This window comes from Tyto alba, unplaced genomic scaffold, assembly GCF_018691265.1.
Source record: "Tyto alba isolate M040663 unplaced genomic scaffold, T.alba_DEE_v4.0 Super-Scaffold_9, whole genome shotgun sequence".
Lineage (NCBI taxonomy): Eukaryota > Metazoa > Chordata > Aves > Strigiformes > Tytonidae > Tyto > Tyto alba.
This window is the reverse complement of record NW_024881330.1, coordinates 2,072,672-2,099,951: the sequence shown is the minus strand read 5'-3', so window position 1 is coordinate 2,099,951 and position 27,280 is coordinate 2,072,672.

Here is a 27,280-nt window from a genome sequence, read left to right as displayed (position 1 = left end):
ATCATGGCTCCTGGATTATCCCTTTCTACACAGTTGTGGGGGGTCTCTATCACTCCTCCATGCCTGTGAAGACACAGAGCCCCAAGTTCAGGGTAGGATGGGAACAGCATCTCCTGAAGGGTTGTGGGGACAAATTTTATAGCTCTTGTGAACCTATAACTAAGCTGCATCACTTTCAACAAGGTGTCCTTGTCAGGGGCCCTCTTGGTTGTCTGGTATTGCCCACTCCTGAGTTGGAGCAGTTTCAGATCATGTTTTTCTATGGAAGGTCCCAAATTTGGTCCCAAATTTATTCCCAAGATACAGGGGATGTAAAAGGTCCCTGATGTTTAATATATTGTGGGTTTATTTATTGCATTTGGCTCCATATCTCCCTTGTTTGGGGGTTCCTGGACACTGACAATTTTTCAGCCTGGCCAGGCAAGACAAGACAATGCAATGAAAGGAAAATCCTGTCCTTCTCATGGCAGCTCCTGTGTCTATGACTTATGCTTGCTCCATCTTTGCTTTTCCATTCCCTTAAACCTCCAACAGCCCTGCTTATACCAGCCATGCACATGCAGAAACTCTTCCTTCCCCTCCACACTCCTCCTCCTCTCTCCCCCCCTCCGGCTGCTTGAGAAATTCAAACCTTCTTATTATTAGGAAGAAAAAAGGGTGTGCTATCAGGTTGAAAGGGAAATCGGAGGAATGGGTTAAAGGGGTTTAAATTGGAGTTTTATGGATATTTCTCTCTCTCCTTTGTGAGCACATTAAACTTTTCTTTCGTTAAAAACCAAGAGGACAGGAATGGGAAAGGAGAGGAGAGAAGGGAAAGAGAAGGTGGGGGGAAAAAAAAAGCCCTCAGATATTCATGTGTGACACAGCTCAGGGAGGTGAAACGTACGGCTGATTTGCTTAATGCTGACAGGTCTTTCTTCTTATTGGAAAGAAAACACAGCGGGGATCCTAAAATGTGCCGTGTAAAGGTCCATGGCAGGAGCATTTCCAATCTTCTGTGGTGACGCTGCGGGCCAGGTATTCACACAGGCACATCAGGGGAAAATAACACAAAAAGTTCTTCAGTAGACTCCCATTAACCCGCTGCCTATGGTAATGTCGAACCCAAAGCTGCTTCTCCACTAGCTGGCACGGGGATGTGTGTGTGTCGGTGTGTGTGCATCGGTGCACACACTGGCCTGCCCAAGTGGGGCAGGTAAAAGGGAGAGGGGAGAGAAAAAAGGGAGAAAGGAGTGTCAAAGCAAGGGGTGGGGGGAGAATAGAGAGAAATCAAAGACAAAGAGAGAGGAAGGGAATGTGAAAGAAGAGAAACAAAATGAAGGTGAGAGTTAGGATGGAGGATGGATAGAAAGCAAAGACAAAGAGAGAGGAAGGGAACGTGAAAGAAGAGAAACAAAATGAAGGTGAGAGTTAGGATGGAGGATGCTTCCCGTGCAGTCCTGCTTACTGCTGGTCTCCCTTGCAAGAAGATATCTCCAAGAAGAGGGTAAGGAGAATACCTGGGTATTTGGGAGGTGGGATTCCTTGTGGGAGTCAGCAGCCCATCTCTTCTCAGTGCCCTGGGTTGCTGTGACTCCCTGCCAGGGGAGAAGCACCCTCAAGCCAGCCTGACTGTGCTGCCTGTCTCCTCCGATGAGTGGATGGCTTGTCCTGGGGGATTGCACGTTCGCTTTTCCTCGCGTCAGCTCAGCGGACGGCGGGACGTGTCGCGGCAACATCGCGCACAAGCTGACACAGCGGATGGCCCCTGATGCTGGGACAGCTGAGATGCTCTACAGATAAAGACAAGACTCAAGGGCAACCTCCCAGCTGTGGATGAGGCCACAATGGTGACTGGTATGTCACCTATCCGAGGGGAACATCCTCCCCCCATTCTCCTCTCCATACCTGTTGGCAATTTTTCAGAAAAGCACGAGAACAGACGCAGGCATGGCTGTAACAACAAAGCCACAAGCAGAGGCTGGTGAGAAAGGGTAGTTGAGGAGGAGAATAGGAGATTTAGAAGCAGGATGGATATCTGCAAGGAACGAGAGTCAGGGTGCTCAAGGATTAAGTCAAAGCTGGAAAGGTCATGGGGTTTGGAGCTGGGAATTACATGCTGGTAAGCACAAGCTGGCGGCACGGTGCAAACGGGACGTTTTTCTGAACGTCTGGGCAAAGAAACAGAGATGGAAATAATGCAGAGGGAACAGTTCGCAGCTTCCAATTGTAGGGTCAGAACCTGCATCAGGTATCAGCCATTTAGTGACTCAGCTCTAAATGATGAGAAAGGAGCATATGATAGGTCAGATCACAGAGTGTTTCAAAAGCAGCACCTGGGGGACACCTTGGGGAAGAGGACCTGTCCTTTCTGGAGCACCAAAGAAACAGAAACACCAAAGCTTCTTCATGTGATTCATCTCACACTCACTATGTGAATGTCACTTCTGTGGCAGCATCATCTGAGCCAGACACCCTGGGGTCTCTTTTTGCTTTGTAACTAGCCCAAAAAGTGAAGTTTGGAGTATAGATCATCTCATCCTAAAGTGGACCTTGTTCAGACAGATCTTGCCTACCTGCTGTTGACTGTCCCACCTCCTCTTCCACAGTCACACGTGCAAAGTGAAGGAGCTCTTTCAGGCCTGATCTCCAGCAGCTTCTGCATACAGGGTCCAGGACATGCAGGCTTTTGGGCAGGTGGCAGTCAGATGCCACAACCAAAGGATCCATGAAAGACCCAGGGAGCAGGCTCATGGCATGGCCTTGAATTAGCAATTAAGTCTCTTTTGGCAGGGTCTGTACAAACCAGGACAAGCAAGAGGTGCTATGTTGCAAATGAAAGATGCACCAGCAAAGAAGTGCTGTGGAGGAACCCATTTTTGACTCCACATTATCTCATACATTGAAGAGAGAAGACAGATGGAGCAGAAAAGTCAAGAATATCCCTTCTTACGTTAAGAGACAGCCTCAGACAGTCCCCTTTCTGGGTGCCACTGTGCAGTTGCAACAACTGATGAAAGCCCTGATTTTACAAGCACTTTTGCTCCTCCTCCCATCTTGCTCCCAGAGCTGGGCCAGATCTGCACAGGATGCAATTAGTAAACATAACGAGCAGCTGCCAGACACGAATGTACATGTTGCTCCTCTACTCACTCCACTGCACTGAAACAGCGTTTTTTCCAGCAGAAACAAGGCAGGGAACCTTGTAGGCCACAGGTCAGACCTACTGGGTCTCAGGGGAGGCTTGAGCACTTTTCCTCTCATTCTTAAAGTGCATGCCACAGAGAAATCAGGATGTAAACCACACTGACCTCCCAGTGTTTAGCCCCACTAGCCACAAAGGGTTGGTGGTCACCACTTGCAGGTCCCTGAAGGTAAATGAGGAATGTCCCACCCTGGTTTCTCTTTCTGCCGCTAACTCACTTCTCCATGCTTTAGTTTGCCATGCCTCTAAAATAGAGATTATGGTGTTGACCTCCTTCATCCAGTGCTTGGAGATCAATTGATGAGAGGGGTTGGTGGTGATTCCTCCTTGCTGGCTGTGCAGAGGGATAGCTGGTGAGATTTCAGCATTCAGACACGTGGCCACGTGGCATTTCCCAGCTGTTTGGTTAATGCTTCCCAGGTTGTCGGCATCAGTCACTTAATCCTGAAAACCCCAGGTAGTGGTTCAACAGCAGAGCCCTGCCTTTCTGAGAAAACCTGCAAGAAGCATCAAAAGCCCTTGTCTACCATCCACGCTCCATGATAGCCATGGGCCTCATCATTGTCAGCTTCTCTGGCTTCTGCACATGGAGATGTCCTAAACCAGTGGTTTCAGTCAGCTGACGTTCCTTGTGCTGCTCACAGAGATGTTCCCCATCCCAAAATCACCATCCCAGCCTGCCTTGGGACCACCGTGTAAAGCAGCCCCACCCCAGAAGACAAACTATTCTTCTCCAAGACATGCAAGTCACCTCCCAAGGACTTCAGGGCTTCACTGCTCCAAACTCTACCTTGGAAACAGCTCTCCATCATCATCCACAAACTGGCATGGAGGCTGGAAATCAGGATAGGCACATGGCCATCACTGGACTACTATGATGTAGTGCTGCATGATGGGGAGATGGTTACACTAGTGACCCTGCTTTCAGGACAGGTGAGAGGGAAGACAGTGTTTCCAAAAGAGGCCACCGACATGACCAAGGCCAGAGCACAGGACGTAAGACGAGAGGCCAAGAGTTGGGTTTGTTCACCAGGAGAGTAATAGGCAAAGGGGAGATCATATGGCTATCTGCCTCTACTTAATGGGATAGTGTAGGGAAGACAGAGGCAGACTCATCTCAGAAGTGCATGGTGGGAGGACAAGAGGCAACAAGGACAAGCTGGAACATGGGAAATCCCAACTGATAAGAGCAATTTTTTTTCCCCAACTGATAAGAGCAATTTTTTTTCCCCTTGAGGGTGCTCAAACCCTGAAGCAGGATCCCAAAGAGGCTGGGGGTTGTCTTCTCCTTGGAGACAGTCTGAACCCAACTAGACCAGGGTATGACCCATTTTGGGTGAGCAGTTGGACTGGGTGACCTGCAGAGGTCCCCTCTGACCCAAGTCATTCTGTGAAAGCACTCTGCACGCAGCCAAGGCATGACCCCCACAAAAATCATATGAGGGTCACTCATGGACCTCCACTTTGTGCCCATCAGCAGAAAATAATGCTGACCTTCTCCTGGATCTCACACCTCTGTGCCTTCTCACACCTCCATACCTATCCTTTTTTGGTTTTCGACCACTGCTGGCTCCTGCAGCCCATGCCCATCACTTCACACTTGCCAACATCCCACACACAATGGGACATTTCTACAGGTTAACTTGTAATCCTTCCTTCATCTTGACTAGATCTGTGAGTATGTGTTCCCACCATGCATCTCAATCCATGTCCATGTCTGCATGGGAAAGATATCTCTGGAGAGACCTCCATATTTCCAGAGAGACAACCTTCTGTCATTCTCTGGATAAATTAACTGTTTGTAAAACTGCTCCTTGTTCTTCCCAGGATTTTTTGCCAATCTGTGTGTCCCTCCTGTTTCCCTTTTGGGAAAGCCAAAGTTTTTCTTACACGTGGGACAGTCAAGAGATTCCAAAATTTATTTTTTCCCTCGCATCCTCCAAGACTGCAAATTCCTGATCCCACGTGGGCCATGGGCCTGCCCCATCCTTCCCCCCATCAGCTCCAACAGACATCAACTCTCCCCCTTGAACAGGGATGAAGGGAGAAACACTCAGGAAAAAACTTTCTCCAAAAGCTCTTTTATATTGGCAAATATTAAGTCCATTTCATCCTATTGAAGATCTTTCTGGGGTGAAGATCTTTCTGGGGTGAATCTCACCAGAGAGAATTATGGGCAATATGAAGGGAGGACAGAGGGTTTCTCCACAGCATGATTAAATCCTGGAGCAGCCTTAGAGGTGCGATTTGCCTTGGGCTGCACATACCTCATCTCCTCTCGGGGCTTGGACAGAGAGGACACAGCCCTTCACTCCTTACTGGCATTTTCCCAGTCTCCCCAGTTTCATGGCATGAAGATTGGGAGGGAGCAGGTGACTTTGCTGAGCACCCTGGCCCCCATGTCCCCCCAGGAACTCCATCTGCTACAAGCATAGGAGTTCAACCTCCCTGCTCTTGCTCACTGGTACCAATGGGCACAGAACTGGCTCAGAAAAAGGACTTGGTCCCTCTACTTTCCTGCCTCCTCCCACCACCATCCTTACTCCCACCCCACCTCAGAGGAATTGGGGAAACTCCCCATCACCACAGACTCAGGTCTGTACCTGCATCCTACTTCGGTGTCACTCCCCCCCATCTGTGACCTCCTCTCATCTCGCTCCTGCCTCCTCCTTCCAGGTAAAGCAGAGTCCCCTGGGGAAACGAGCTCCACTCCTCTCTCCTTTATTCCCCTTTTCTCTCCTCCCCTCTCCATCACACCAGTTGTTTCATCCTTTGAGAACTCTCTGCTTCTCCCTATGGGACCCACTTTAAAAAACAAGGGGAGGGGGGCAGGGGGGAGAAGGAAAGAAAACTCCATTGTCTTGTCAAAGGGAATAAGTGAAAAGTTGCAAGTGTCTCTCTGCAGGTTTTGGCTCCTGTGTGTTCTCCTTTCAAACCCTGCCAGCCTCAGGGGCTGTCATTTCGCCTTCATCTCAACGGATCGACCCGTGGTTTCCCACCGCTTCCCCTCCCCAGCTTCACTAAGCGTGGAGCTGCCAGGCTTTTCACGGCCACCGCCAGCTTGATCCTATTGACAGGTCTCTTCTCTTTGCTTCCCTTTCAAAGGGGGGCTCAGGGTCCCTTCCTTCCTCCTTTCCTTTTCCCTTCCTCCCCTCCCTCCCTTTCTTTTCCCGATTTTCCTTCTTCTTCTCAGAGGTGCGCCGCCGAGGTGCTGCTGTGCAACGACTTGACAAGGCCACACGCGGCGGAGCCGGGGCCCAATTATAAACCCCTCTTTAAGAGCGGCCTTCATTTAAAGAGCGAGATCGGAGCTGTCGGAATATTAACGAGCTCTTGCCGGTAGCGCAGCATCCAGCAGCAGCACGGAGCAGCTGCACACCAGCGTCAGGGAGGTGTGTGGGGTGGAGGGGGGCACACGCCAGACCAGGGTGATGCCCCGGGCAAGAGGTTCCAGGGTTGGAGATGGTGGGGTGCAACCGGTGTGGCAGGTGTGGTGTTGGATAAACTGGTTTATCCCAGTTAAACTGGATGGATTTGGGGGTGGGGGGTGGGGGGGCACCATGGGCTTGTCACCCCCCACCTTCCATCAGCCCTTATCCAGCCATGGGAAGGCAGTGTGGTCTTATGGTTGGAGCAGGCAAGAGCAGTTCCATTACCAATTCTGAAGGTGGCCTTGGGGCTTGTCCCCTGGGTGGCACAGGGCTTCGCGGGGTGCTGGAGGCCACCCTCCCACCATCTTTATTCATCCCTGCAGCAGGGAGGGAATTTTTTGGACAATGGGCAGTAAAGTGGTTGTGTGGTCTCCCACGGAGTTCATCCAGCACTGGCTGTGAGTGATTACAAGGCTTGGCCCCAAAGCCAATTAAAGCCTCAAAGGGGAATGAGACAAGGGGTGGGTCTGGAAAGATGTCCCCTGTCCGCTGTGGTGACGTATGGGTGCCCACCTACGACACAACCATGTTGGCAAACACGTGTGACCAAAGGAGACAACATACATGAGACTGTCTGTTAACACATGCAAATACATTCATCCAAACGCAGGCATGCCCACAAGCACACTCAAGCCAGCACATACCTAAGTAGATACTCATGACCTCGTATACACAACTACAGCCCTGACAAGTGCATGCACACAGGTGTGTCTGTGCACCTATACAGACGTGGAAATCCAAAAAAGTGAACATTTCCCTTCCCTGCCTTGGGACTCCAAAGAAAATCTCACAAAGCAGATACTGAAAAACCCACGTACAACACCTTTCCATGTCTTTCATGGCAGGAAATGAGGAAAGGATGGGGAAACATAACCCACAGGTGCTGCCCCATGCTCAGCAATTGTCCTGGTGCAATGAGTACCCTTGGAAGCAAAGATCTCTTGCTTTGCTAGAGGACACAAACAATGGTCAGTGCTACAGCCCCCCTGAGACCCCCAGTAGCAACAGTCACAGTAGAAAAGCTTTCAATATCATTGCTAATAACATGCCTAAAAGGAACGTGAAATTCTCCTCAGCAACAGGGAAAGCTAAAATCCAATGAAAAGAATCGAGGAAGTCCACAGAGCACCAAGGCCCCAAGGACTAGAAGTTCATAAGACTAATGAGTGCACCGCAGCAGAATTTAATAGCCAGGCATATATAGACTGGCAAGGTATGGAGAGACAGATAACACTTTTATCAGACCTTCAGCAGAGAAAAAAGCTGGATTTTCAGCTCATGAATGCTTTTTCAGATCTGCAAGAGCGGAAGAAATTGTCAGGTTGGTAAAAAATTGCATCGAGTGTAGTGGATTTATGTTGAACAGCTGGACGGTCTGAGAGGAAAAGGCAGCTGTACGTGCAGAGCAGAGGGGATATTAGTCCCTTGGGACAGAGGGAGGAAAGAGGTGCACACAGAGCCCTTGGATCACGATGGAGTTAGCACCTGAGGAAGTGTGAGAAAACTGTAGTGCAGCATTAAACCCATGTTGTTCGTAAATCCATAATGCCTGGCACAGAGCAGCTCTGAATCCTGAATTGCTCTGTGACAAAGGTGTTTAACAGATCTGCTTTGAGGATCAGGACCAGAAGATGAGAGGTTGTTGGGAAGCATTTCTCTACTGGGAGCTTACTGGGCACCATTGCTCTGGTCCATGGTGATCATCTGGTCTCACTGGTTTTGTTTCCACAAGGGCATCTGCTGTTTTATTTCAGGGTCCACGTGTTGCATCCTTGGATGGGTACCACCTCTGGGTGGGAAGTTGAGCTGCTGGAGGCTGGAAGGTTTAACTTCTTACCTTTACATGGGGTATGGAAAATCGTTCTGCAGCCTGGGGACAGGAGGCTTCCACAGGGACGTGTGATCCTACGTGAGTCCTGACTCAGTTGTCAGGGACCCACATCATCCCTTGCAATGCAGTATCTCCCATGGTAGAAAATAACAAAATATAGAATAGAATTAGGACAGAACAGAACAGAAAGAATAGAATAGAATAGAATAGAATAGAATAGAATAGAATAGAATAGAATAGAATAGAATAGAATAGAATAGAATAGAATAGAATAGAATAGAATAGAATAGAATAGAATAGAATAGAATAGAATAGAATAGAATAGAATAGAATAGAATAGAATAGAATAGAATAGAATAGAATAGAATAGAATAGAAGTAATATGGTCTCAAGAGAAAGTGGGAAATGCCTAAGAAGTTCAAAAAGACAAACTTTTAATGTCTTTATTAATTCTCCTATTACTATGAGATAATAACTAATATTAGAAAATAAAAAATATACAGAAAAGATGTTGGCTCCTACACTATAAGCCTGTACAGTCAGTCTCTCCAGAAGCTATTCTTTCTACCTCACCACTTCATCCCTGTTAAACTTAGCCAGGCTCTTCCACAAGCAAATCTGAATTTTCCACTGGGAGCACTCAGATTCTCTGCCTGACTCAAAGGATCCGCTTCACCTCGTCCAATGGATTTCAAGAGAAAAAATCAGGGATGAGCATCTACTGCACAGCCATGTTTCCCACCCCAAAAACCCCCACTGAGCTGCTCAGGAGCGTGCAGCACCTTCCGTCACTGCAACGACGTGGTGCATGGCTTCATGTCATGAACACCCCTGAGGGCACGCCGCGTTGGGCCCTGGGCACAGAGCAAGCCCCAAAATCCATGGGGCAGCCCCCTCCCCATGCTGCCAGCACACTTAGAGATCTGCACAGAGGCTGAAAGCCGGCCTCCAGCTGGGCTAATGGCATTCAGCAATTGCCTGCCAACACGAGAGACTGCAAGGAAGCAGGAAAAGGCACTTATCTACGCGTTGGAGATGGATTCACCCCACCAGTTCCTGCAGGGATACCAGTCCTCTCCATGCATGCTGGGAAACAGGATTTCCCCCTAAAGGATTGCAAACTCCTTGGTGCATGCAGGTGTTTACACAAGTCAATTCTGGGGGAAAACACAACCGGTGTGTATCTGCTGCCCAAGGCTGGTCTCAAGGCAAGGACAGGTGATTCAATGTCTCGGTGTGAGTTAGCTGGGCAAAAGTCTCCATCGGAGACCCTTGGGTAGGTGCTCCTCTGGGTATCTCAGGGTGACAGTGTCTTGCCCCAGATTACACAGCAACTGCACACTCAGGGGTTCATCCCTTGCAACAGAGAATCAGAAAGTTTTAATGCCCGGGAAGGCTGGGGAAGAAAGGGGAGATTGGAGCCAAACAAAGACAATCACAATATTCATGGAGAGCAGACAGTAGCGACTCTCTGATGATGGAAAGGGGAATGGGGTCCCCAAAATACCCACACAGGGAGTTGTGCATAGCTCTTAGGGTCAGATAGTTGTTTGCAGGCTTTTTAATCCAATTTGGACTATGATGCTGCCGTCATCAGTCCCCACCTACTGAGCCCAGCGAAGGCAGTCAGTGACTGGGGCAGGTATTGGTGCTTGCCAGGCCTTCTAACACTGCTTGGGGCCGCAGGACACTGGAACATTCAAGGAGCAAAGTGTGATGCCATGGTGAGTTACACGCTTGGCATTGCTGCCCAGGAGCTTTGGGGACTGCTGATGCAGCGTGACAGCGGATTTCACCCACCACTAACCGAGTCCAGTAACTTTGCGTCAATAAAACTCCCCCTCAGAAAAGGACCAAGTCAGGGAGTCCAGCCCTTCCCCTCACTCCCTTTTCTGAAGGGAAATCACCAGGGCTATCAGATCCAAGAGCCCTAACACCTCCATTTGCTGACTAGTCACGGAGAAATTTGCAATGAGCCAAAGCTTCTGTTGGTGTGTTTTGGAAGCCAGTGGCCCTCGATGGTGGGATCACCTGGGATGGAGCAGGCAGGTTGAAGGGATGCACCACGCAAATCTCCAAGGCAGCATCTCTCCCCTGCCCATCCACACTCTCCAGAGAAGCAGGGAGGGGGAGAGAGACCTGCAGCCCCAGCCCCGCCAGCTCAGCGCTTTTGTGCTTTTCTCGTCAGGGAAAAAAAAAAAAAAAAAAAGAGAGAGCAAAAAGCCCCTTTTTGTTTTGTTTCCTTTTTTTTATTTGCTAATTTATTGTTTTGTCCTGAGCTCGTGCTTCTTGAAATCCCTTGTTCTTGATGCTCATTAAAATATTTTCGGCATGCATGGGCTCAGTTATTTGCTGCTACGCGCTTTTTGTATTTATTTTTCTCTCCTCCCCAGACCCCCCCACTACACAAGCCTGCGGTCAAAATGTCCCTGTGTTTTCCATGCGCTTATTACCCAGAGAATCAAGGCTCCTTAGCAATTTGCGAGTCACTCCAAAGCAATCAATTATGCATCAAATGACTTTTTGATTCTTTACCTTGTGAGAGGAGAGATAGAAGAAGAGGCTGTCTTTTTATTCTTTTCCCCTCCTCTATATTATTATTATTTTTATTATTATTCCCTTCTCTCTCTTCTTCTCGCTCTCTCTCCCTTTCTGTGCTTGAATGGGTCTGCCTGCTGGCATCGGGATTATGACATGATCAAATGGCTTGCTCTTAATTGACAACAGCTCCAAGATGGAAAGAAGATGGAAAGATTAAAAAGAAAAGACCATGGGAGCTGCAGCCCTTGTGTACAGCTCTAGTAGCTTGTGGTGTCAGGTGAAGTGGGAGGACAGGGCTGAGCCAAAGGGACCCAGTCACTCTGGTGTCAGGGGGAGTGGGCAGATGGATGGGGACAGTCAGATGAGGACAGCCATGAGAATAATGGAAAAGGAGAGGGGTCACTCATGGTGCTGCAGACAAGTAAGTTCTACATGGAAAGCACTCTTCTCCCCATCCTGAGCTGGCCCAGCTCTGCTTGCACCCATGAGCCCAGAGAGACCAAGAGACCTGGGGACAACGTACCTACACCAGCAGTGCCAGGTCATCTCCTCCAAAGCCAGCTGTGAAAATCTCAGACATGGGAACAAATTGCTCAGAGAGGTTGTGAAGTCTCCACTCTCAGAGATAAACAGTCCCCATCATTTACCTCCCCCAAGGCTCAGTCCCTGAGCTTAGCGTGTTCTCTAATCAGCACCCCCAAAACCTCAACCCTCGGGTGTCAGCAAAGCCTTATCTATCCCTCATATCTGACTCCCTGTCCTCACAAGAAGAGATCCTTCAAGAAAATTTCCTCTGTCTCCAAGGGACAGGAGATGTCCTGGAAGATGCAGAGGTCAAAGCTAGTAGGGTTTTCCTGAGTTATAAGGTTTTCTGGCCCTCCCTCAGTTTAAAATCTGCTTTGCCTCAACGATGAGGACATCTAAACACCAATTTTCAGGCAGGGCTGCAGTGCAGGAGACACAGCAGGGAAGAGAGAGAAACAGGATCTAACACCTCTCAAAGGATTTCTCCAGCAAGGTGCCCAAGGTCCCAGACAAGATTTAATCTACATCCTGCCCTAAAGCCATGGAGGGAAAGCTGCCCACATCACAGCCACCAGCCCTGCTCTCTGCAGGCATGGTCAGCAGGTGACAGTAATTTTCCTGCAGACCCTGACATTGCAGATGACCCTGTGCGTGTCCCTCACAAGCAGGCATCATCCTTGACCCCCTTTTCCTTTGCAGTTGTACCCCCAGATCCATACGTCATATTTTGTGGCACTGGCCTGTGCCGTGCTGAGTGCAGGCCTCATGTATTATTCTCTGAGTGGGAGACTCCCACAATCGGGTTAAAACAAATGCACAAGAAAGCAAACAATTTAAGGTGCCTACAACAACTGTCTTATCTTCTCTCCATCCTTCCAGCTCCAACCTTACAACTTCTGGGTTCAGTTCGCATGATAGAGGTGATGATGCTGGAATTATGTCTCTGCCAGGACATATGAGCTGTTTATACTGCTAATAAAAACAAGCCACAAAATAAAATACAAAAAGCAAACAAAACAAACAAACAAACAAACAAACAAAACAACAAAACCCAAAAAACTCAAAATGCAAACAGAAAAGCAAGTTGTGTTAACTTGGGTTTTACCTCTAGATTTTCCCATCACAACCCAAAAGGTGTTGAAATGTGATGTGCACTGAGCTCAGGGTTTTCCTTAAGATAGTAAATGTGTTTTTAAAATACCCTCCTCCTCATTTCTTGAAGATGAGGCCTATAGAAGAGACAAGCATCACCCTGCTCTTTAGAAGTGCTAGCTGTACAACACATGAAACTGCAGCTTCTTACTAGCCCTTAAATGACCTGATGGGTATGACAAGTACTGTGCCCTGTCCCCATGGCCCCAAACATCCCTTGAGGGTTCCCCCTACAATAAGAGGAAAGAGGCCATTCAGCCTCTATTGTCTATCCATTTCTATGGCTCCTCAATCAAGATGCTAAGAAGCCACATAGAGGTGATGCCTCAGGCTGTGGACACCTTTTGTAGGACACAATAAGGGTCTGACTTAGATATTCTGCCTCCATCAACAGCAGCCCCTTCCCCGGTGAAAGCCAACTGCAGCCTGGACTACGTTTGCAAGAGCTCAGCCAGCAAGGGCAAGTGGTCCCCTCGATGTGGCACTGAGGAGGACACATCTGAAGTATTGTGCTCAATTTCAAGGCCCTGCTATTAGAGACATGCTGATAAACTAGAGAAATTCCAATGGGGGACACCAAGATGTGTTGGGAAGCAGAGCATATGAAGTACAGGGAGTGGCTGAATGAGCTCAGCTTGCTCAGCTTGCAAGAGGGAGGTGAAAGGAGGACCTAGTTGCAGTCTTCACTACTCAATGGACGTTCGTAAAGAATATCAAGCCAGACTCTTCTCACAATCACAAGCTACAGTAAGGGAAAATTTTCACCCTGAGGGTGGTCAGACCCTGGGAGAAGGGCTCTGAGGCTGTGAAATCTCCATCCATAGCTAGACAAGATCCTAAGTAGCCTAATCTAACTTTGAGGTTGGCCCTGCTTTGAGCAGGAGGTTGAACTAGAGATGCCAGCATGCCCTTCTAACCTAAATTATTCTGTGACTCTCTGATTTACCACTATCTGGACGGATACCACTCAGGCTACAGTCAGCTTACAGCAAAATGTGGTTTGGAGGAATTAAAGAGCAATGGAAGAAAACATTCCTGCTGCGCCACGTTCAGAGGAAGTTCTGACTGCTCGAAGACTGGGGGCACCATCGAGCTGGATTGTCCTTAGTCCTCAGCCATTTTGGCAAAGCACAGCGCTCACAGCAGCCAACCTGTATCCCCTGCACCACACCAGTAACTCCAGGATGACACAGGACTCGGGACAGAGCCAGAAAAGCATCCCTTGGCAGCCATAAATAGCAAAGAAGTAGCAGGCTGAAGGTATCACAAGCAACAGCTACTATCAGCATGATGTCTGCAACACCCAGATGCTCTCACTCAGGGACTACAAGATCTGTCTAAGCAGGCTAAAGGGATTAGCTCACTGGTGAAACCTGTGAATGATCAGGGTGGTGCTAGGTGGACTTGGCAGTGTTAGGTTAATGGTTGGATTTAATGATCTTAAAGGTCTTTCCCAATTTAAACAATTCTATGATTCTATTCTAGGTAAAATGAAGGAGACCTTAGGTGAAGGTGAAGACAGCAATAGCAAAATCCATCATGGAAGTCAGCAGGTTCTTTACAAGAAAGGATACTATCCAGTCCAATATCAAGGACCACACTGAGGATGTGTGAAGGAGATGTTTGTGGTTTTATGATAGCATCAGACAAAAGAATTTTGATACCCTATGAGATCACCAAGGCAAGAGTCTCTGGCTCCATAAATGGTAGTCTAACATGTCACACTCAGACATTTCTTCCAAGGTAAAGATTCAGTCAGGTCTTGGCTGAAATCAGGCAGCGTGGGAAAGATCTCAACACTGATCCCTTGACTGAGTGGATGAACCTGGCTCATCAGGGGAAGGCACAAAATCAGTGAGAAATTAAATACTTGAGAACAGCCTGTGAAGAGGAGTGAGACAAAGAGGAAAACAATGAGTGTCACCAGAGCAGTTCACACACAGAGATGAATCTCCTAGCTGTAGATGTCTGTGGTGCAGACACCTCAATTCATACCCACTCTACCTACTCTCCATGTAGTCAGTACAGAGATAGAAGCATTTTTAGGGAACAATTCATCCCACCCAAAGAATAATACATGTTAAACAGGTTAGACAAGGCACTCCCTGCAGGAACCTTCTCTCCAGTGACATGAATTTTAGGTATCTAGCTCAAGTGGCAATACCTCCATGCTGAATGCTAGGATGGGATTCGTCTTGTCTCTCTCTGATTGTCTATGATTTAGGGACTATACCTGAGCAAATTGCCTTTAACTCTCTATTTAGTCAATGGAGAATTAAGTAACACAGTCAGTAGTCTGGCGTACAATACTTCTCATCCTCAAATTGACATCTACCTTTGATAAAAGTAAAGGTACCATAAACTCCACTCACTGAATTGATCAGCTCTCCACCAGCTGTACAGGGATGTAGACCTCCTACTTCATCTGTCCCATAGAAACTTAAATTCAAGTAGAATGAATCCCACTCAGGAGACTGAGCCATCCCACCTGCCCAGCAACTGGGGAAGCTTCACTTCTGCTCCTCAAGCAAGCAAGTCCAGAGATGCACTGCAGAGCTGTCTGGCAGTGTGAGTCCACCAAGAGACATGCCATCACATGCAGACAGCCAGATGTGCGCCTGAAATTTAGGGTAGATGAGAAGGGATCCAACTCCTATGGCCAGTAACTGGCATCTGGGAAGGGACATGAATTTCACTTGCTGGCAGTGAATAAGAATTCCTTGTAGAGAAGTCGGAGTTATTCAGCAGGGTATCAGTGTCTCACCCAAGACATCTGGTGAAGCTGCAGCATCCTCTCAACTAGAAGAGTCTTCAGAGATGTCTGAGGTTGTGTTTAAGGTCATATAAGAGCCTTTTCATTCAAGAATGTGGAAGAGGCAGGATCTCATCCATCGTTCTCCATGCACACAGCAGTCATAAAGCATTTAACTTCATGTTCATTAGTTTAGCTCATTAGAAGAGGGTGGACCAAACACAGGGATGGTAAAAGTAACCATTCGCATGTACAGCAGGATGCGGGTGTGTTGCAGGCTGTATAGATTTCTGCAGTGGGAATATCACATTGGAAACAAAAGTTACTTGAAACTGGTATTCGGGGGGAAAAAAAAAAAAAAAAAAAAAAAAAGAAAAGAAAATAAGTGACTCCTGCCATTTCCCAGGAATTCCTTGGGCCATTGGGGTGAACTTCTGAGCTGTGCAGAGAGCAGCTGTCCAAACACACATGGTGTGAGACTTTAACTAAGCATGAACAAGAAATAAAGGCTATGGGGATAAGTAGAGAGAAAGCACATACCGCTGTCATCCATATGTCTCTAACTCCCTCTCCAGACCTCAGAGCATCAGCAATGGTTAGTGCACAGGAAAAAGGAGAGGATAGGTTGTCACCACAGTGTAGATGCAGAGAATCAAGACATAACACTGGAGAAGTCAAGCTCCTGCTACACAGAGTCCAGGGAAGGTGTGCAGGGCAAATTTATTATTTACTGAAGTGCAAAATTTACCACCTCGGGTTGAGTAGTAAGAACTCTCCTGGGACCAATATTCCTTTTAGTCCGACAAATGCACTTGGGGTTTTCCAATGTCACCTGAACCAGTGTTTGACAAGTCCCAGGTAGATCACATCTCAGCTTTAAAGCTCTGGTTCTGACCACTGTGGGGAAAGTAAAAGAGAAGTTTACATAAATTGCAAGAATGTGGGATAAATTAAAACCATTTGAATGAAAGCTCTGAAAAATTGCAGTCAGAAAATTAGCATGAAGCAATGGATGTTTTCAGAGGACCTGATCTGCACAGTGGTGGACAAGAGAAGCAACAGATGGACAGACTATGAAATTTTTGACACAATCCCCCCATCCACACAAAATCTCCATTTGGAGGAAGCCACCAGAATATTTGGGTAGTCTAGTGGTTGCTGGTCAATGCTTCATCTTCATATTGACCCATGTTCAAACAGTCAGTGACATTAACCCACTGGTGCTTCATCTAAAGAACAGGGGAAATGTACTAATGCCAGGGGAACATGAAAGCATTATCTACAGATTGCAAAGGTAAGAGACATTGTTACTGCACAGGGATTTTAGAAGTGCTGCCTCTAAATGGATTCTTGTGAGGCGCTTGGGAGGGCTGGACTCATCCTGTGCCACTGGAACTTACAACAATTCTTGTGCTGGAAGGCTGCAGTAAAGCTAATCCACGCAGAGTATTATGGAGGCTGATTTCAAAGCTTTCCTATGGGTTAATCTGTTATGCACATATCCAATTAGCTCCCTGGCAGTCACAATCTAATGGCAATTTAAAGTTACGGACTTATGCTCGTTTTGTGAGTGGCAAACTCAGAAAGTGTGTTACCTTCCTTCTTGGGCACCAAGGTGTCTGAGGTAGGGGAAACTTTCTAGGATGCCCTTACAAAAAGAAAGGAGGAGATTCTTGTTGACTGTGTGAAGCTTTTCTACATCACAACACGATTGAAAGGGAGTTCTGAGATGCAGTGCGATCACGAAGCATGAGGAAAACAAAGTCCTCTAGCCATGGTCTAGGTTCTGGAGAGCTACAGAGGAATATTATTTACATTGTGGTACACAACAAAGATCATCTAGTAGTTTAGGAGCTAATTGACTATAGACTGCAGATGGTCTGATCCTGCTGTGCTGGCTCTGTCCAAACTCAATTCACCCCTGAAAAAAAACTGTGATCTAAGCAGTCCAGAAAGGAAAAGGCTGGGACGTTTCACAGGGCCAAGGAGGTAAAGTCTTCTGCATTATTCTGCATCTGCTCTAGACCTCTGGAGACCGTACCTATCATCTCAGCCACGGGACCACCCTTCCTCCCCCACACAGGTAGCAAAGCACTTGGCTAACAGCATTCTAGCCCTGCCAACCTGTGCAAGTGAGAGAGGCAAGCTGTCACCCAGCCCCATCATCCTGATCGACAGGAGCTTATATCCCACGCTGGACCCAGGAACCACCAATTCCAGCAGCTTATTCCAAAACAAAGTGTGCATTGAGGGGTTAGGTTTCAGTTTTTCCGGCTGTGAGAAGAAGAGGCTGCCAAACAAAATAACACTGACAGCTGCTCCGGGAGTCATGCGCTGCTCGGTGACCTCAACCCCTTCGCAGGGTGGCTTCCAAACAGACACTGGCCAGCAGTGCCACCGAGCACCAGGGCAACCATTAGTGGCAGCCAGACCCACGTTTGGAGAGACAGAGCATGCAGGCTACCAGCTGTGACACACGCCACCTCCCTCCAGCACTATCCTTCCCCACTTCTGCCCTCTCCAGGATGCTCTCCCAAGAGTTAGAGCTTCAGGATTGCTTCAGGGGGCTTTGTGTCACAGGGGTGTTTCACTCGGCTAAAGGCTCATGGAAGTGCAAACTGTTCAGAAGGCAAGGCGCAGAAAAGGGGTCTGCAATATTTGGATCACAGACAGAAGCTGTCACCATAAAGGGAATTTTCCTGATGTCACACACAGACAAAGAAGGACCACATGCACTTTGCAAATCCCCCTCTCTTATCCCCTTCACATTCTGAGCTACTGGGAGATGTTGAAATACCAGCCGTGCAATTCTCTCATGTGCCTTGTTCCTGTCTCAAAGTGAGCTAATGACAGACTCGTTACAAAGAGATTGCCATCACAGGGATCAATTAAGGGGTCCCATATCGAGGACTGCGCTGAGCCTTACCAGTTTTCAGGTCCAGACATCAGATAGGAACAGTTTCAACCACAGTGGACTGATTCAAATCTACTGAAGCTCTGACACTGTAGAATAATAGAATCATAAAATGGTTTAGGTTGGGTTGAAAGGTACCTTCGAGACCATCTAGTTCCAATCCCCCTGCTACGGGCAGGCACACCTTTCACTAGACCAGGTTGCTCGAAGTCCCATCCAGCCTGGCCTGGTACTGATCTTGTATTCTAACTGAAGCGCCTAGAGCCACATTACCACAAGAGAAGATATTCTCACTGTTCCCATTGGATATGCTGAACATCCTTATCTTTTATTTCCAGCAATTCAATCCAGGTGTCCACACAGGTGACTTTGGGGATACATTAAGGTATCCTGGTTGCCAGTTGCCAGTCCAAAAGGGGTCAGGTCTCCAATGGATCCTTTGTGAAATCTCATAATCCCGCGCAAAGAACTTGCATTTTATTGGATACCTCACATGTCAGTAGACACCATCTTTAGCCAGCCGGATGAAGCCCCCGAGGAATGGACAATTTGAGAGGATTTTAGCAAAAGTGACATTAGAAGATGATGCTGATTCTCCAGCTGGTTGAAGATGATGGCCACCCAATGCTTTAGTGTGATTCATCCACCATCACACAATCTTGCTTTCTCCTCATGCTTTCTGTCATGTAAGCTTCTAATCGCTCCTCACTGCACTTCTAAGCATTGTTTTAACCTACAAAATGTGGTGATTTAGGCAATAGCTACAACGAGTTAGAGAAACAGTCTCCAGATCCTTGTGTACTTCTTCCCCAGTTAAGACACCTATGTTAAAGGTCACCAGCTTGGAACTGGATTTGGTTTGGAGATGAGGAGTTCTCACTGGCGGTCTTTGATTAAAGCTTTTTCCCTAATTAACAATCTGAGACAGTTAGCATTTCATGTCTATTATGGTTGTGGCCTTTCAGAATTTAGGAACTTCATGGATGTAGCTATCAGGAGAGACCATGGTGATATCAGTTATGTTCCTTATACTCCAGCCTCTATAAACTTGTCATGTATAAATTACTCTACATAGTGTGATTGCAGAACAGATCCTTGTAGCCTACGACTCCGAATCTGAATTTTTCCTTGACTTTTTCTTGTAGCAACAGGTGATGTGGGGAAGGCCCTTCCAGTTTTGCATGGTGGGGACAGTAGCCCATGGGACTAATGATGCTGTCTGAGCCACATTCACTTTCATCCCAGATTTATGACTTTCTTGCATGTGTGCTTTCCAGCATACACAACAACAATTCACCCGGCACAATACCAAATTAAACAAGACCAGGGAACTAGCAGGAGCCTCGCTATCAGAGGCTCAGGCAAGAGACTTTGCAGAAACAGTCACAGCTCTGAGTAAGGGGAGGACACATGCCCAGACGTGGTCATCTGGAAGCTCAACCCTTGAAATCGTGCATACAATTGCAGCACTTGGATGCCCAAACTGCCTGAGCAAAGGAAGTCCTTGGGTCATTCTTTATTCCACACATTTAGAGCAAATGGAGAGGTCACCCTCTGCTTGGGCGAACCTTAACCCTTGGAAGCCTGGATAGGGCTAGCTTGCCTGGTTTTCTGGCTAGAAATGCACCCCTCTCTCACCACCTCCTCCCCATTCGCCGCCTTGTTCTTTGCAAAGTGGAGAAGTGAACAGATGTCTGTCTGCTTTCCCACCTAGCTCCCCCACACCCCCCCGCTGGAGCGAGCTCACCTCCCCAGTGTGGGAAAGCCCCGGAGCAACCTCCTTTGCAACTCTGCAGACTCCGTGTTACCTCACCTGTCACACAAGCTGGTGACAAGGCAAGCAACAGCACGCAACCCGCCAACCACCACCACGAGCCAACGGGGGAGAGGAAGCGGGGGTGGTGGGGGGCAAGCAGATGTACCACGAGTTGCTCCCTCAAAGCATTTTTTTTTGCATCGGGAGGTGTGAAATGAAGTCTGCACCTGCCTCTCCCAGCATAGGTACCATAGCAGCTGCCAATGGCTACAGGCCTACCACATCAGTCTTGCTATTTCTGTGAGATGTCAAACATGCAGTGCTAAGCAGTCATGTCTCCTGCCATCTGCCAAGGTGAACATGGCGTGTGGATGTTAGATCAAACAACTTGACAGACTTTCATTCCCCTCCCTGGTTTTTTTGGTTTTTTTTTTTTTTCCTTTTTGAAGACACGGTGGGGAGGAGAGTGAGGAAACAATACCACAATAGTTCAGAGACCTCATCCATCACAACTGCTCTATGACTATCAGCGCAGGAAGTTCATTTAAAACTGGATTCTCTTCCATTCCCAACCAGGACAGAAATGGGACAGGGCAGTGAATTCTGCCCTCACAATACCAACAACTCATTGGCCCTGGAAATACTACCAGTCCCAGAGGGCATCTGCTGTTGGTTAGCATTGACTACCTGTTGAAAGTATATGTCCATATCTTCCTAGTAAGAGGACTTTCAAAAGACGTAGACAATGAGAAAAGATTTAGGCCTGAGAGGTGCCCTCCCCGACAAGATAAGATGATAAACACAAATCTAATAGGTGCCCTACATTGCTATGGGAGAAGTTTCCCAGTTCCTGTCCTCTGGACTGCACACTGCCTGCAGCTATGGTGCTGGACAAGCTCAGCAGCAATGAGTGATCCACTCTTCCCTCATTAAAAAGTCTGGAGTCATGAGCAGGAAGGGCTTACATGACCCCACTATGACGTCCTTCAATAAATCATGTTTGGGGAGAGATATCTTCTTATCCTCTCCTTCACAGTCCCTCACTGAAGACACACTAGAGGTGGGAGGACCTGGGAGAGGGTTTTCTTTGTTTTTCTCAAAGGTTCCTTGCAAGGTTTTGGGCATCTCCAGACCTGCTGTGACATTTATCCAGCAGAAACTTCAGCAAAAAATGGCTATGGTTGCGGGAATCCCAGTGGATTGTTTGCCACGAGAAGACCACCATGTTCCAGGTGTATAAGCCTTCATCTTCACCCCTATCTTGACTTTTAGGTCTTTAAGGGCTCCATATTGTTCTTGCCTAGTGACACTCTATGACATCTTCAGGTTGAAATGGCTACTAAATCTTGGAGGATGGGAAGGAGGATTAGGAACAGCTCTCAGAGGAACAGTTGCATCTTCAACCCAAGTGAGGAGTCTCTGCTAGTGGCTGGAAGGATGATCTATCACCTTCCCCTTGACTCCTTACCATACTTCACGCCTGCATAAGACACAGAATCTCCTGAAGGAGAGAGAAAACTGATTCCTGGAATTGCTGCTTACGTGGCTGGCTCTGAAGAACGGAAATCCTTCAGCCTGGCTTTACCCGCAGACCTAACTGACAGGACTGCAACAGGCAAGTCCCTTTTCCATAGTCAACATGAGACTGTGTTTACTTGAAGCCCACAAAGTGTTAACTATCAGTTCCCAGTCTCCCATCTCTTTTACCTTTTGTCTTCCCCTCTTCACCCTCTCTAAACCTTGTAATTTCCTCATTCAGCCAGAATATTCCTGAAATAAAACAAAGGCCTTCTCACTCTCTGATGGAACTTCTTGTTTGGGGCATGTCTGATCTTTGGTGTCCATCATATCCAGAATTTACAGTCCAGTTTCCTATTTCTCCCACACCTCATTATACATCTATGCTTTACATAGAGCCTTCTCCAAAGCCTGCCCCAAACCTACCTCTGAATCCTGAAAACTCACTGTACCAGAACACCAAAAGCAAAGTTAATTCCAATAAGGAAACGGAGCAAGTCTCAACAATCTGAGAAAACTTGAGTGTCTTGTCATAACCTTTGTACAGCATTTAGTATGATACAGATACGACCAGAACAATAACAATTCTAAATTCAATGTTTTTCATAAGTGTTGGGCTGAAATTGCTGGCTGAGACTGTAGGCACCGTAAGAGAAAATTAGCAAAGCCAAATGCTAAAGGTTGTCTAGAGGGGCAGCATGCTGGTGCCTACGCTCTGTTGGCCAACACAGTGAATTCTGTTGTCTACCAAATTTTTTTTTAATTATGTAACTATGGAATTAGTACAGTTGCTACAGTCTTACCGGAAAACCTTCAACCCCAAATCTTCTTTAGATGCAGTGATCAAACAAATACTAATTTCAGTTAATGCTACCTGTGCTTCAAACTTGAACCAGAAACACCAGCCTGCCACCACTGATGAACGTCCTTTCTAGAGCAGCCTGGCCTGGACTTCAGCAATATTGAGAGACCATGGGTTTGTCTCTGCTTCCCTAGCATTCAGCTCTGAGTTCATGGGTGGTATCTAAGCCTCTTGTTTGCCCTTATCTGGGACTCACAGGTGCTTTTACAAAAACTTTCCTGAATTGGGAAAAGCAGACGCTGTCCTAGAAGAGGACAGTAGGGAAAGTTCATAGGGAAAATTCTTTCTTTTCTGGCTTTGTCTTCTGTTGTGAGACCTGCTGCCAGCCCATATGACTCACAATCCCAGTGAACATTATGGATTTTGGAGGACATAATGGCCAAAGTAGACACTGGCTAGAAAAAGTGTAAGTTCCCATGACAGATGATGAAACACAGCCACCCACACCTGAGCTCTATTTGGTGCAGTAGCACAAAACAGCCCTTAAGGTTCATTTCAAAGGAAACTTGCAAATGTAGCTTACCAGAAAAAAAGAAATCATTTAAGTGCACTTGGGATTTATCATTCACATCAGTTATAAGATCACTTGCTTCTATTCAGAATCCAAGTGAGGAGAGAAACAAAACTTGTCATGTATGGTGAGGAAGAAATATAAATGTTTAAAACAGTCTCCAAAGGCTAAACACTTGAATTAAAAAAAAAAAAAAAAAATGTTTTCTTCTATTTTTATCAATATATGCATATATATAATTACTGTATTTGTGTGTATGTTTACATAGAACAAAATGAAGTTTCACTTTCTTAATGAGGTAGTTAACCATCAGAATCTATTTCCTAAAGCACTGGAAGAACAGATCACCTGTGTATCTTCAAAACATACCTGAATGCTTTCTGAAAGGTACATACTAGTTCAAACTGTTTGTGAATGCTGGGCTGTCAACCAAGTGATCTTGTCAGATTGCTTAATGGACCCATTCTGCCCTGAATAGCTCCGGGCCAAGCGCTTCTCAGATACCAGTCGTGATCACGTAACTGCATTACATCAGCTGATGAACCAGTCAGAGGATTGGGATCCCTTTATGAATGGGATAATTCAGTACACCCAGCCAGGCACTGACTCATGGTTTCCTAATGTTCACCCAAACCTTTGCAATCCCATCTGATGGTCAGGTTATTCCATATATACCTGCCTCGGGGGTTCTGCTGTTACCTGCGACCAGGAGCAAAAGAAAAAAAACAGACACCCCCTGCTTGGGGGGGACGGGCAATATAAGTATTTCAAGGCTGAAATAATTTAAATAGAAGTTTCTAAGGGAGGGAAAAAAAGTAGTAAGGATCAAAAGACAAATCATTCTTGATAAAGATGATGCTGAGTAAAAATCTCCCCAGCTGTTCAGCCACCACCGTGACCAACCGAGCACGGAGTTTTGGAGCAGAAACCTTAGCATGCCCTGCCTGGAGAACAGGGATCAACTGAAATGTCACCAGCCATGTGGTTTTTCGGGGATTTAGTTCAAAGTTAATCCTATGCAACTTTGAAAGACTTGCAATTCACTTACCTAGCATTGTGGGTATTTAACATCGAAGCATTACCTGCTCACAGAAAATCCTGGAGCAATTCCTAAAATGGGATTGCATTCCCTTGTCAGGCAGTCTGACCAGCACATATGCTGTGTGAATGGGGATGAGATTCTGAATATCTCTGTCCCAAAACACAGGACTATGCTTCTTTGTATTCATAGATAGTAGCAAGACAGTGAGACTGAGTTTATTTTCTTCTGAGACAACTGGTTTCATAAAACCAATACTGGTGCTAACTGGAGAGGAATGTAAAGTGCATGGATTTTGTGATACAGAACACGAAGGAATCAAGCCCATGGTGGAATCATTTAGGAGCTTTGACAGACTAGACAGTACAGATGACTGAAGGAGGGAAGGCAGATCTCTTGTGCCCAAGCATGTCACCCTGGGAATCCCAAACTCTTCTCCTAGTTGTGCCCCTGATTTAAATCACCTGATCTGTCTGTGCTCTATCACATTATAAATTGGGGAAAGTTGCTTGAAGAGAAGGTGGGTAGCGCTTGTGTGGTTGTTTGTCAAAATGGGAGGTGTGTCCTCTATGCTGATAACTGCATGTTGAACCCAAAATACCCTGTCCTCCAAGACAGCAGAGGGGGATGCAATTCCTCTCCTTTTACTCCCAAGCCCTGACAAAATTACACTGAGAAGAATATTGATCAGAGAGAAAGGACAGAGGGTATTTAAAACTGTTCGCCTCAGGTCTTCCTTTGTATGCTTAAAAGACTGCCTTATAGGACACTTTCATCAGCTGGCTTCAAAAGGTGAAGATACCATGGTCAGGTCAAAAAGTTTTTGCAGTAGGAAAGGAAAGGTTTCATGACATAGGGGAAGTCTGCTTTTGAAGGCCACACAATGATGTCCCCACTGACTTGTACCACAGGGTCATGGATGCATGGAAGACGTGCCAACCCTCTCTTCACAGAGAAGTGATGGCAGAGGTAGCTCTTGGGCAAAGACAGAGTATCACCTGGTGTCCCACAGCTGCTCCATCGGTTGGCCACGATCCATAACTCAAATTGTGATGAACACTGAACTGTCGGTCTCACTCTTAGAGAAAATGTGTCTCCACAAGAGAAACAGATCCAATTTGACACAAGAAATGACAGTGAAAAAGAATGCCAACATATAGGTCTACCATGAGACCTTCAATGAAGCATCTACCCCATGGCTGTCATGATAAAAACAGTGCTCCTGTCTCACCCCAGGTATAATCTTGAGCCATGTTGCACCCAAATTTCCCCTGGACTCTGTGTCTGTGCCATGTTTTCCACTCCCCAAACTAATCTTTTACCTGGCTAAAGGGAATTCATGCCCTAGCACAGAGTCACCTCTTGGAAGTAGCTCCATCCTGGCAGTAGATGAAACAAGTCTTCCTTCTCTCCAATCATGTCTGTCTGTTTGTGCAGCTGGCAAAATCTACCCGTTGCTCTCCCCTCTGAAAAGTCCATCAGGATAAGGATCTGCGCACAGCCCCATCCCCTACAAAAAGCATGACTGATGAAATCCAACAGCAACCTAAACAAAGCTGGGGCCAAAGCATCAGAGAGGCACTGAGTCCAGATGACTGACCATGTACAGAGGCGTTCAGATGGCAAATAAAGAACTCCTGCTGTGAAGTACATGGAAAAAAAAAAAACATATGCATAATTCAAATCCCCCGGAAGTCAGGAGCCCCTAAACACACGAGGTGGATGCACAGAGTAGAGAGGATGGACTGGATGGTAGTTACAGCTCTGGAGAACTGATTCCAAGACTCATTGTGGTTATGTCAGGATTACCCAGACAGATATCAAATGTCTATGAATATCCAGGACTCGTTCCGAATGCTCAGGCCTCACCTCTCTCTTCTCCTAGGCAATGAGGTGAGAAGGTCAAGAATGTTGATAAGACAGGAGCTGTGGGGAGCCCCTAAGGTGAACAGGAGTCAAAAGCCACCGTGGCAACATAGAATCATAGGGTAGTTTGCGTTGGAAGGGACCTTTAAATGTCATGTAGCCCAAGCCCCATGCAATGAGCAACGACATGAACTAGATCAGGTTGAACAGAGCCCTGTCCAACCTGACCTTGAATGTTTCCAGGGATGGGGCATCTACCATCCTTCAATCCTTCATTTTACAAGCTCTTGTAAAAGAGATTTTCAACCAAAATTCCCAAAGCTGGTCACCCTACAGGAGAGGAATGTGAGACATCTTCAGAGACAGAGCTGGAGACCAGAGAAATTCTCCCATGGGTTGCCAAGGAACAGACAGCTTGTCCACATAAACGTCCTCCCGGACCTGACATTCTCATGATGTTTTCTCCCACCCTGGGTTAGGGAGATAGCTGAGGGTTTCCCACCCTGTAAGATGCAGAGGGTTTGGATATCTGTCCTCACCACCATCGCTGGAAGGAGAGCAGGGCAGCTTCCATCACCATGAGTAACAACCATCCTTCAACCCCCAGGGATGCCACATCACACATAGTGATGGAAACCCAAGGCTACCATCAAGATGGGTGAGTAACTCTCTGGAAATGCAACTTGTTTGGAAGCTCCAGGTCTCATCAATAACCAGAAGAAGAAAACTAACCTGAGGCTACCAGAGACCTAACTAAAGACCTTGGAGTAGGATCTGCACCTCTGAGCCCATCCCCTCCCCTGGATTCACTCCAGTCACAAACGTTGTTGCCATCCCTCTCTAAAAAGCAAAAAGCCTCAGTAGCTGAATCCATGACTGATGGAGAGCAGCAGCCTGACTGTCCTGGCCCTCCCATTCCTGACGGTAAATCAGGGGCCTGTCAGAGGAGTCGGCCCTTCAGAGAAAGAGGGGCAGATAAATCAATCCCGCCAATCGACAAGCTTGAACAGAAATGCATTGTTGGTTTATCAGTCAATAGTTATCAACTGGGACCATGTTCCCAGGGAGATATTCTGCTCTCAGAAGGGAGCCCACACGCCAGTGGAAATGTAGAAGTCCTCAGCAGCACTGGGAGAAAAGTTGGGAAGAGAGGTTAGAGAAATGCAAACTGGAAAGATGGAAGAGGCACCTGGTAAGGATGTACATGAATGTTATGGACAAGGAATGATGGTGAAGGGGAAGGAGAGGAGACAGAGTGTGATGGTCTGCACTTGTGACAGGTATAAAGACAAGAAGAATCCACACATGCTTCATGCACCCTTCTGCAAAGCCAATGAGGAATCCCAGAGTCCCAGTTCTCCTAGTCACCTCCAGCCAGGTTACAAGGTCGGGCACCAA